Raw genomic sequence first — 12,641 nt, 5'->3', positions numbered from 1 at the left:
ATACAAAGAAATTAAAAAAAGAAGATATTTGATTATTTGTAAGAAAATACTCGTTAATTTATGCTACTTTCATGATTTAACAGTATTCATGGCTAAACATTGAGATAATTGCCCTGTCCAAATTATATATACCCGAGGGTGTCCAAAACATATATTCGGTTTCCAAAATGCTATTCTAACAGCAATCGGAAATTGTAATTTTCTAAGCTTAAAATGCTTTCGTTAAGGTTTTTGTCACCAGAAACGCAAAGTACAATCATATTATAAGCGTATTAGTAACTTTGCAAAATAATTAATTGTTTTCTAAGAAAGTTAGGGGACGATTTTCCCCACGTTGTCCTCAGCCTGTTCAAAATACATGAATTACCCTAATAGTGATTGTTAATATCCGTACTACCCCATACCGTGTGATGCGCATTTGCGTCAATGATAAACGGTTTGTTTTCTTTACAGAATTGTACAAATGATGCGATCTCAGGAAGAGATCTTTTAGCGAAGGACAAATTTCCAAATTGTATTGAAATCTAAATCAAAACTTCGTGTTTCAACTTGCCCCGGTGTACCTTACCACAGGAAACTAAGCTGAAGCCACAGCGATCTGTTTTACCAGTAGTGGTTGGTACCTCTATCACGACCGCAAAAATGTCCCTTCTGATAAACTCTGTAATAAGATAGCAATTTAACGTTTTACGTACTAAGACAGCAGTTCTGGAAAAATCTTGTTGCCCATCATAAAATAGTTTACTAATTGGTGTCAAAACCCAAAGAATCTTTCGTTTATTGGACCCTGGTTCTTGAATCCTTGCCCTAATGTAAAGTAGTAACTGAATGATTATCCTTTACAATTAGCATTAGCCTAGTTGCTTGGGACTAGCACCAGCACATCATTTGCATTGTACACAGTTGGAGAGTTCCCAACTATGTATAGCAAGGTCAATAATGGCGCCGGCTACGTCCTTACGGTCATCAAGGAGGGGAAGCAACGTTAGCAAAGCTGTTAGTACACAGAAAGAAACCAATGCTCAAACATCTTGTTTGACTTGATCGAATTTTCATTAGTGTAGAAAAAATTCCGCAAATCTGGCATCACTGCTAGTGGTGACTGCCGAGCTCTGATGCTTGCAACACCACAGCAACCCGCAAAGCATCCGAAGGAAACACCTATTGCGCCTCCCCCTTAACCACCCCACCCCGCAACCCAAGAGCACTAATTATTATTCGGGATTGTTTCTTCTCGGTAAATACCGCTAATGAGCTCAGGATGCACACCTATTTTTAGCACACGATAATCCTCCGCGTTTGATGCTGCACTGGTTGAAGAATCGCGTCACTTTTTTTTTCGAAAGACAACACAATTTTTCCGCACCCAAAACAATCGCTAGCTGGCAGCTTTCCGTCGATTGCACACTTTTAGCACACACTTTTCGACGCAATCTTCATGCACTAACTAGCCGCGAATACCTCGCGAACATTTTATACACTTTACAAAGCTGCTAATTTTGATAAATCGGTCTAAAACGAAGACGACGACGACGACGAAATTTAACACCATCAGAAGAACCGAGTGACTGCGATGAATGAAAATGCCTGACGAGGACGACTCGCTGCTGCAGCGCAAAGATGAAAAACGAAGGAAAACTCTCGCCTTTTGATTATGGCTGATGATGACAGCTGTTTTGGCAGCCGTCATTATGTTCGAAAAAGGGGACAGGATTGTGCAATTATTTTGCAGGGTTGAACAAATCTGGCGTTCGATTTGAATAGGTCGTATGTTTGCTGTGATGTGGTTTCGCAGCGCGGTGTCACGAACACTAATGCAAATCTACTGGTTGAAAATATGCCCATTTGATTTTGCTGGGAACAGCTGAGCTTTTTTTTACTATTTTCAACCAGTAACTCAAGTGGTGTTCGTGTAATGCAGCGTGTACGTACACGCAACACTCCTAAAAGCAGAAACCACTACACGCTCAAATCGGTCCACTCAGAAATCAGGCCAAACATGTCTAAAGGTCCTATCTGCAAAAGAGAAGCTCTCTTTGGTTTTCCTCTCTTTCGTAAATATCTCAGCTATTTATTTGTATTATGGTTGTCTCTTTGCATTGAACGATGGTAAAAAAATCGTCTTTTGATTTGTACTGCAAAAATAGTTGAAAAGTGTACCATTACATTGCAATTATTGAAAGATAAAGTGAACAAAGAGAGCCTCTCAAATGCAGATAGGACCTATTGATATGTTTGGCCTGAAATGTGTAATGATCACTCATTTGTGCATATTTTCCAGACCACACTAAATTTATGCAAAGTGACCTTACACATTTTTGTGTTGATGCCTGAATATCGAAACAGTCTGTGTAACTGTCACACATTGAAGCGTTTGCAGGCTGATTTGAAGAATGTGTGAAGGTTACACATTGAGAAAACGCTTCCCTTTTTGCTTCAAAAATATGTGAAAGCGATATTAAAATTGATTTCAGAGCTCGCTGGGGAGCTCGAGAATGCCGAAAATTATCGCTTCCTTGCGGCCTTCCTGCCTAGTATTCCAAACCGGATCAGGACCGAACGCCAAAGTTTGCTCTTGATCCTGTGTGTACTAGGCAGGAGACCCGGTATCCAAGACTGGAAGGAAGTGATAATCCAGCAGCACAGATCACATAACGACATACTTTCGGGCTTATTTATTGGTAATCAATCTATCAATAATGATTTACACAATTTAGCACAAAATAGTTGTGCTTTTATTGCTCAGCAGCCAAAACACAGCTCGCTAGCGCTAGTCAACAATAGTCACAATGGCAGTTAAGTCCTTTGTAAACAATAAAAATGTCTTCTTGAAGCGTTTGCTTGCCGCAGACGGCTTGCACTAACGCCACCAAACAGTGGTGAATTAAATTAGTATGGGAAATTAACCGATTACAGTGCCACGCTATTGCCACTTGTGTTGCCGATATCAAATGGCCGTTAAATTCCTTACACTGTTTTGGAACTGGACTTGGATGTCTGTTCTCTGTGTGCCTAGTACACACAGGATCAGGAGCGAACTTTGGCGTTCGGTCCTGATCCGGTTTGGAATACAGTGACGATTCGTTCGTTGAGAGCTCGTTAGATGGGCTGTCTCGATGGTTGAATGTTCACTGGTTGGGGCAAAACCCAACTAAAAAACACTGTCAATGTCAAAATAGATGTCAAAACGAGTTTGACATCTGACCGCCGTCGCATCACAGCTCCTGTATACAGAACGTTTGCGCAAGTATGTGAGTGTTTCGTGACGTATTTCTCGCCACTTGCGTGTGTTTAGAGCATTTTGATCAGTTGTCAGTTGCCCAAACGAACGAACACGATTCGCTAATCGGGGCGCAGTCGTGACCCAACCAGCGAATCCGGACTGTACTAGGCAGGAATGCCACAAGGAAGCGATAATTTTCGGCATTCTCGAGCTCCCCAGCGAGCTCTGAAATCAATTTTAATATCGCTTCCACATATTTTTGAAGCAAAAAGGGAAGCGTTTTCTCAATGTGTAACCTTCACACATTCTTCAATGTGGGGTGATACGGTGATACCACGGGTGTGTGTGTGTGTGTACAATTCAACTCCCACTGTCCGGCAGTGGTATTATGGAATGTCTTCAGTTGCCTGTATGGTTTTTACTTAATTTCACACTCACAACTGAAATCATCTTTAGCCCGGGAGTTGAAAGGTGATAGCTCTGTTGGGATCCAGTGACCCGTTTCAGAATGTCTGGTTACTCACGTCCATTCCGAGGTCACCTTCACTTACAACAAGCCCCGCATGTGTGCATTACCGTTATCAAATGGATAATGATAATGCAAACACACTTCCTGTTTCAAAGGTAAATTCGAAACTGGCGCGTATTTAGTTCAATTTGTTGTAGTAACGATAATTACAACATTCTCACCGGAATCCATCCAAGGTAGCGCTGCCATCACCATGGGAACATCGTAACAGCGCAGATAGGCATGCTCGGCATGCTCCTCGTCTCGTCACCATCACGCACGCATTCAGTCATCATTTGAACACACGTCACTTGACCTCTCACAGAATTATTGTCGGGCCGCCACCAAACCGGACTTCGCACAATCAAGTCGCGACGCGACCCAACTCGCGACGTTTTATAACCATGTCAAAAGTAGTGCGCATCCTTCCCGTTGTTGTCAGCAACACAGCGCACCAGATGCGAAACAGTTGCGACACTTGTGGACCAAGAAAATGACAATTTCTGATTGAATGTCGGTCTTGATTCCAACCGGATAGACAATATGAATATGAGGCCACACTCTTCGATTCTGGAACCACTCGCGAATCATTGATAGCTTGGTTAAATACCGACCGGTTCTCGAATCTAATGGCCGGTCAGACAAAAACGCCAAAAATTACGATAAAACTACTTCGGCCCCGCTTGCGTGAACCCCCTGCTGCCAGCGGCATGCAATCTCGCACAAGACTCTAAAACACTTCCAGATGGTGTAACGCTGCCAGCTGCTTCAGTAACATGGATGTTTGAACACAAATCTTCTCAAAATCTATATTTCACACTTTTTCACCCGCGGAAGAGCCATCCGGATGGCGTAGCACCGGCCAAACTGTCAGCGGAATCGCGAAGAAAAAAAAAAACTTTCAAACGCGAACGAAATACGACGAGCAGATCAAAACACGTCTGCACGCGGCAACGCCTACTGCGATTTTTTTTTCGTGATACGGTGATACCACGGGTGATACACAAATTATGTCACGCAAAAATCGACCTTTTTCAATCCCCCTCCCCCCTATGTCACACTTTTTGTATGGGACCTCAATATTTTTGTATGGGTCGTCACGTTCTGCAAAACCCCCCTCCCCCTTAAGACGTGACGTAATTTGTGCATGGCCCCTGTGTGACAGTTACACAGACTGTTTCGATATTCTGGCATCAACACAAAAATGTGTAAGGTCACTTTGCACAAAATTATTATCGTCGCACCACCAAATCGAAGTCGTCGCTAGAAGCACATGCGAAGTTGCAGCTGCGAAGTAAATTTGAATCTATTTTTTCTGTTGCGCATCATTAAGCTAATTAAGAGCAACAATATGCACTAATCCAAATTGAGTTGCGACATTTCTAAGTAGGTCAAAAATTAATTTTCGCACGTTCGGTCACTTCGTATTTCGACCAAAAGCATAATAGTGTGGTCTGGAAAATATGCACAAATGAGTGATTACCGTCTTACCTCTCTGGTTCGACACGTTTTAATACGACACTTTTTAATTCGTACCCCGCTTATACGACACATGTCGAATTAAAAAGTGTTCAAATGTCACAGCGATGTACACTGTAAATGCAAAACAGTTTGATATTGCGCTTATACTCGCACCCGCAGCAACTCCTCTTGCAGCCGCAAATTTCGGAAGTTCTGAGTTGGTGCTATTCAACACCCAAACCGCCTGGAGACCAACCGGAATGAACTGAGGATGGCAACAATCGTAGAAAGAACGAGCTTTTCATTCGCACCACCGCAATATTTGATAAAATTATGTTTCATAACAAATCTGGAAATCAAAACAAAAACAAAAATAGAGTTGCCAAATTTCAATGAGCATGCACTCAAATAAATTTACTGATAGAATTTAAGTGCAAAAAGCACATAGATCAGTAACGAGAGAGAAAAAAATCATTTTATGTGCAACTAATGAAAATAAATAGTTAGTTTGTTAAATTTCATTCTTCTTATAATACATTTAGAGTGCAGCAACATAAATTACAACCCTGTCAACATAAAATCCAATCACAAGCATAACAAGCGCGAAACGAGCATGGCGCGTGCGGGAGATCCACATTTTCGGGCGGAAAAATCGTCATCCTCAAGATTAAGCTCAAGATATCAAATTTGCCGATCGAGTTTCTGTTTGTTTTCCAAGGTAAGTAGTTAATTTATTATCCATCTTGTAAAATGTTTTCAAAGTACATACATCTCTTTTGTATTTTCGGTAGAATAACACTAAAACGCCGACCGCTGTACCACCGTCACCAAGGACGAAATCGGAATCGATTTCGGAGCTGCCGGATGGAGCTACGACTGAGACGTGCTGTTTGACCGGGAGCCTACGGGAGCTCATTGTTGCATCCTCCCTGGTTCATCATCTTCGTTGACCGTGACGTTGGCAGATCGGCGGATTGAGTTCATAATGGCTTGAAAATAAAACTTATTGTGTGACAATCGTCAACGGTTCTCTATTAACTGTTAGATAGCAAATCAAGCTCGGCATAATCTGTGATCGAGTTGGTTAAGTACTTTCCAAAACCAGTTTAAAATGATTTGGAAAGTTATTTATATCAGTTCGATCGCAGATCATTCGAGATTTTCAATTATGTTTACTTCAAAGTCTACTCCTAATACCAATATAAAGTTATTATTCTTAGTAATAGAAATTATGTGCCTCACAATTAAATCCCATCAATAATTGATTTTTACAATGCAACAGGTTCGCACATAAAATTCATCTTGATTGAATTGAGAAAGTTTCGATAGGGCTGCACTTATTTTTTAAATGCAAAAGCAATTGGTCACAATCTAAGTGCAGGGCACTTATATTCAATCTGTTAATTATTCTGAGTGTGGTGGTGTAGGGTGACCAGTTTGTTGAATTAAAAGTTTACCCCGGTTATACGACAACAGTCGGTGTCGTATTAACGGAGTAATACGGTATTACACATTTCTGAGTGGACCGATTTGAGCGTGCATTTGTGAACAAGCCCCAAATGTTGGTCACGAAGTTCATCACCCGCATGTACTCATCTCGATCTGTTGGATAAACAGTGTGCATTGCGGCCTGATTCAGCGTTCCGATCCGAAGTATACCTGGATCGGAATATTCATGTACACTCAAAAAAATTGACACGTCTGAGTAATGTGTTTTACATATAGATTTGCGCAAATTGTAAAACCCACGAATGTCACGTGTGAAACATATGGGTTCACCGACTATATTTGTGCACCTACCTATCAATGGTCCACACGAATCTCATGTGTATTTCACACGAAATTTGAATAGAATACATAGGGATTCTGAATGAAGTGCCATCAAATAAACCATTCCAATCTAGTGAAGTTCAACTTTCGAATACATCAACGTCATATTTTGCTGCACATAAATTTTGTGTTTTGATCCACATGGATTGGAAGTTATGCCGTACATATAGTGCTTCATGGAAAATACAATGTAAAGTGCCATTATTTCGCACAAACTCATAGTTTTACTTTCACGATTTCAGTTTTGAAATTTAACTTAATATGTGTTAAGGATCCCAAGCAACACACATGTTATATTAAAGTTATGACAGCGCAAGTTTTGGTTGTATACAAGTTTATTTAACGTAATTCTAATATTGTGTTGAAATAACGTAAAATAAACTTCTATACAACCAAAACCTGCGCTGTCGTAACTTTTATATAACATGTGTGTTACTTGGGATAAATTAGTTTTACTCTTAGCACACATATTTTGCTAATCAAATTTGATACCGTAAAAGAAAAATCAAGAGCTTGCGCAAAATAATAGCACTTCACTACTTATATATATTAATTCGATAATTTATTAAAAATCGAAATTTTTAATTGTAATAACAATTTATTGTAAGTGCATTTTAATGGTTCTACTTGATTTTATTAATAATATTTTTGATAGTATTACTATGGATTAAATGAGGGACGAAGCTCAGAATAAACATAATTTATTGACAAAACTAAAAAAAAATAAGGTTAATTTTGATTTTCTCAAAAAATGTTTCAACAAATTCTGAGTTTTATAATTGTTTGAATAGTTTCCCAAAAAAGACATGTATTATTTATTACCTACTTTGACAACTCAACGAGCACTGCGAACCTATTGCCTCACGATCCCGGATGAAATGGTCCTTCAAAGCTCAGCTACAATTCCGGAGCAGCTAACGGATCCGAGCAAACGTTAAAACTGGATGTGAATGAGCGCATTGCTTTTCCGATAGCAAACACAGAGACTGCACTAAAAATAATCCGCATCTAGTTTCTATATGCCGCGCACATTGATTTTTGCAATCAAGCTTTGCACATAAATTACACTGGCCTTGCACATAGAACCAGATTTTAGCCCATCTTAGTTTCTACATGCAATGCAAGATGCAATGCACATAAATAATAAAGGTCTGTACTTTTTTCATTTTAAAGGTCAACCTATTGCATTTAATATGCATCACAAATAAACACTATATGTGATTTTCTAGAAATAAAATAATTCAGATTCATTATCTTATGATGAAAAAATGTATTTGGAATCAGATTTGGAAACTATATTGATTACTTGGATCATTCCAAAAGCATTTTTCGGTGGGGAATCACTGATCCTTTGGGCTTCCTCAGGCCTGAGCTTTTTCTCCGGAAGACTTCGGTGGTGCGACGCGCGACTGGATCTACTACTAAAAGCGTAATCCGCTTCAGCGTGTTTGTTTTACGATCAGCACCTCCACTTGAACAAAGCTGATAATATCAAACCCCTGAAAGAAATCGTTTATTTAAATCCCGATTTAAATCAAATGTTATTTTATCAATCACAAAGAAATGAATACTTACGCGCTCCTGTATTCAAGCAAAAATCCGCTGATAGATTTCACTGTACTTTGCCGCGTCGTAACCTCGATCTTGATCTGTTGGCATATTTTGATTATTATTACGTAAAAAAATGACTAAAATACGGTACCTTGAACAAAACTGCAGTAATTCGACCGGGAGACTTGAAATAGCAATAGCCAGCAATAAAAGTCTTCCTTTTTGCTCCATCATTTTTCCGTTAATAAAATGTTTTGAACGTTTTGAATTATTAATCGATGCACTCAAAATTTATATTCAGTTAACATAGGTTGTAAATGTACCATTCTTCGAATTCATAGCACTGCATATGAAAAATATGTGCATCTCAATTATATTTAATGCAAACACTTTAAAATCTAACTGCCGCACATAAAATGAGGATTTGAGCCACCGATTCACTTTTATCTGCTTTGTGCACATAAAAATCAATGGAGTTTTCATTTCAGTGTGGGACTTCTCCACCAGCTGTGGGGGCAGCCATACACTTCCCCAATTTACACCAACAGATGTGACCACCGATAATTCTCTACTGCCAACCGGCCCTTGCCACCTATCCTCCGATGAATCCAGGAACACTTACTTCCCCGAAGCGATAAAAGCCACTATGCATGCAATCGGAGAAAGGTGAGTCGACTTCGCGACGACGAGCTAAGATTCTTGGTACCCTGGAAGAATTCATCAAGACAGGATAATTCACGATAATGAAAATTCAGCAAGCGACTGAAGTTAGGTCTGGAACGAAGTGAAAATAAGCGATGGCCAACTAAAAAGTTTTACTGCTCACCTTCTGGGGACCGAAAACTGGCCTGCCAATGTTCTCTCCTGGAAATGGATTAAAATAATTAACTTAATGATTGATTAAATCAAAATTAAAACAACATACTTCGCAGCAAACGGCAAACTCGAGTGATCTATTGTCGACCATGTTGAAAAACGTTTTGACGCATTTGACGTTTTTTTTTTGTTGGTCCTGTGCCTCCAGTTATTAAATCCATTTGAAATAACCAGTAACGCAAATACGTTTGAGAAATTACTTAAATAACATTAGAATCACATATGAGAATTTGATGTTTTGACTATCGCATTCAGATAAAGATAGGGCAATTTGAACGCCATGTGTAACCAATATTATATTGAAGTGAATTACATTTGAATCGGTGACGTGGCCTTTTCTGTGGAACCTATGTTGTGAATCTGATTAATCTAAAGTGTAGAAAATATTAAATCCACTGGAAAAATACATCAGAAAAACGTTGGCGCATATGGATCGGTCCGTAAGTTAAAACACATGAATCGATCGTGTCATTTTTTTCAGTGTAGCTTTGTGTCAACCAGTGGACACATGGTGGCCACGTCGCATTCGTCATGATGGTCTGCCAATTGGGCCGGATGTCCAGAAAGAGTTTTCGAAGAATCAAAGCCCATGTTCAACCTACGATCCGCCTCGTCCAATACCAGATAGGCGATGGTGTACTATCGATGACGTTGGCAGCCACGAGGTCGCTCAGCCGACCTAGCGTTTCAATGATGATCTCCACGCCACCCTTGCCCTCAGAAACCCCCCTCCCATCACCCCTCGTAGACTTTTTTCCATACAAAAATCAGAATATTTGTATGGAGCGTAGACTTCGACCAAAACCCTTTCCTCCCCTTAAAAAATCTACGTCGTTTATGGACGGCCACTTTATTTATACGATCTGCGCTCTCCGATCGCCACCACCAGACAATTTGTTTTGAAATTGGTACTTGAATATTTTCCAAGATACTTTCACAATTTGCTGGGCCCGTTCACAAGTTGGTGCCATCACTAGAAAGTTCGATCCACCCCAGGCTTCGCCTCGCGAAACCTGTTGGCCCTCGATGTGGATAAACGCCGGCAATCCAATAGGAAAGCCAAAGTTTGCCGGGTTCCAGTTTGATCGATTCCATTCAGATCTTCGACGTTGAGTAGCACTGGCCAAGTCTGGGCCAGAATCGGCGAAGGTTTTGCGAAGCCTTGCTTCTTGATTTCCTCTAACATTCACGGAAAGCCTGCTTGAACCTCTGCACTGGGTTTGGAATCGGCACCAACGGTTTGTCCGCAACTCACTCACTTCTTCCGGTGTCATCTTGGCCACTTCCGGCAGTTCGTTATAGAAGTTTTTGTTTATCTTCGGTTATTATTATCGGGGGGTGGCCTCATCGCACTATTTGTTTAATTAATCCACATCAGGACTCTTGGGACGACCTTTTTTACCCTCCAAAACTGCTTGGGTCAGTCAAAACGCATTGCAAAGAAAAAAAAACAAAACAAAAGAACGAAAAAGTCGCAAAAACAAAGGTAAATGGACTACCTGCATCGGTTTCCGACATATTCCACCGCGAGAGGCGCTTCAAGTATAATGTAACTCTATCGGAAACTAATAGAAACATTCTGATGTTCCACCAAACTCCAACAGATGGCGACTCAATAGCGCATACAAGCTTACAGTGATTGAACCGAATTAGGGAAAATAGTATTTTAAGAATTTTTACTCTTGATTGAACTCAAAATGACCAATTTAGTATACCTTCCAGCGCATTGTTTTTAATTTTAATTGCTTTTTTTTATTAAGCAAAGCAAATGTAATTATTTTGATTAAAAACAAGCATTTAAAATGATTAAATATTTATTGAATGCCGAAAAATGGTGCAGTACGGTAAAGCTGCTGATGGGAGAATTTTGACAGCTCATTTTGTGAGTAGGGGGGTAGAAGCGGTAGAAGCACAACAAAAGTCGTGATCGCAGCCAAACAAAGGAACATAAACAGTAAAATCGAGCACGGAATCGATTGAAAATTTAAAAACGTAGGACGATTTTTGTTTGAGTTCGCGGGTGATAAAAGGATATCGTTCTGTGGCTGAAGACGGTTATGTCTAACAAATTACCGAAAAAGCGTGCGGTGTGATAAGATTCACGAATAAAGCCAGCGAGAATCAGAAGTTTCCTCGGGAGGATAGAAGCATAAGAAGGTAAGACTTGTGTTACCATCACTGTTTATGTCCAAAGAAAAAGCTATTTCTATGATTTTCAGATCGATTACCTCCTGGAATACAAACTGAAGGGAATCAAAATTAAAGGATCGGCCAGCCAGAACGAAATAGTGAAAATGTTAAACCTCCCTACGATTCAGTGAAAACGCGCGGAAGTGGCCGTAAAAAGTTGGTGATGATGCAGGGGCTTTTGCCAACGTTGCGCCACGTTTTGGGCGTAATCCGTTTGAGTTCACCGGTGGAATCTGTGGCAGGCGGATACGGAAAATGTTCTACTTGATACGCTTTGTTGACAGGGTACATGTCAGTTCCGAGGACGTGATCCATGACCCAAGGCCCTGCTTCAAAATTCGGGCATGTACAATCCGGTTCATTCAACGATGACGACGACGACTGCTGGTAGTCCGACCGGTAGTGGAAATGAGTGAGAAGCGATGGGTGAAACTTTTACACTTGAGTCAGTAGGTGAACGAAAACGCTCAAATAAAATTCAATTTACCAACACCTCAAACTCTGCGTTACCTGCTCTGAATCCACATCACATTCCTCCAACTTTCATTGCAACTTTCTGCTTCTCGCTGGGGGGCCTCGTTCCGGGATGCAGTTTGCAGGCGGCAATCAGGTTTCGAACAACAAATACATTAGAATCTTTGGAATAACTCCAGAAGTTGTTCAGTTCTTAATACAACTAATTAAGAGCAGTCCATTTATTATCAAGGAAATTTTCAAGATTCATCAACACAACCTCATCAAATCTAGATTGAGTTTAAATAAGGGCGAAAGTAACATGGGAGAGTTCTCTTCATCGACTCTCTCTTCTTCAAATTAAAGTGACAAGATGCAAGTATTGTTGAACTTTTTGGTCATAAATCGCTAGGTTACGATGCAATCTAGCGTCTAAATGTAAAAAAGTTCGATTGAATTTGCATCTTGTCACTTTAATTTGCAGAAGAGAGAGTCGATGAAGAGAACTCTCTCATGTTACTTTCGCCCTTATTTAAACTCAATCTAGAA

General features: G+C 40.2%; 1 protein-coding gene and 1 long non-coding RNA gene across 9 annotated transcripts in view; one reads left to right on the top strand and one right to left on the bottom strand.

The window, feature by feature from the left end:
- Positions 1 to 1,621, bottom strand: part of LOC109424484 (ralBP1-associated Eps domain-containing protein 1) — a 59,110-nt gene extending 57,489 nt beyond the window's left edge. For 5 of the 8 annotated variants that reach the window (XM_062851479.1, XM_029858977.2, XM_029858992.2 and 2 more), the window contains exon 1: positions 1,270 to 1,621. The gene's annotated coding sequence lies outside the window, so the exon portion shown is untranslated. Of the gene's footprint in view, positions 1 to 1,245 lie in introns of all 8 variants that reach the window. The other 3 variants (XM_029858978.2, XM_029858989.2, XM_029858995.2) reach the window with 1 other exon arrangement.
- Positions 1,622 to 10,932: 9,311 nt separating this feature from the next.
- Positions 10,933 to 12,138, top strand: LOC109429004 (uncharacterized). Its single transcript, XR_002134631.3, has 2 exons — positions 10,933 to 11,606; positions 11,669 to 12,138. It is a non-coding gene; the product is annotated as an uncharacterized LOC109429004 (long non-coding RNA).
- The last annotated feature ends 503 nt before the right edge of the window (positions 12,139 to 12,641 follow it).

Source organism: Aedes albopictus, chromosome 2, assembly GCF_035046485.1.
Source record: "Aedes albopictus strain Foshan chromosome 2, AalbF5, whole genome shotgun sequence".
In the NCBI taxonomy this organism is placed as follows: Eukaryota; Metazoa; Arthropoda; class Insecta; order Diptera; family Culicidae; genus Aedes; species Aedes albopictus.
The sequence above is the reverse complement of the archived record's forward strand: the minus strand, read 5'-3'. Positions and strand labels throughout refer to the sequence as shown.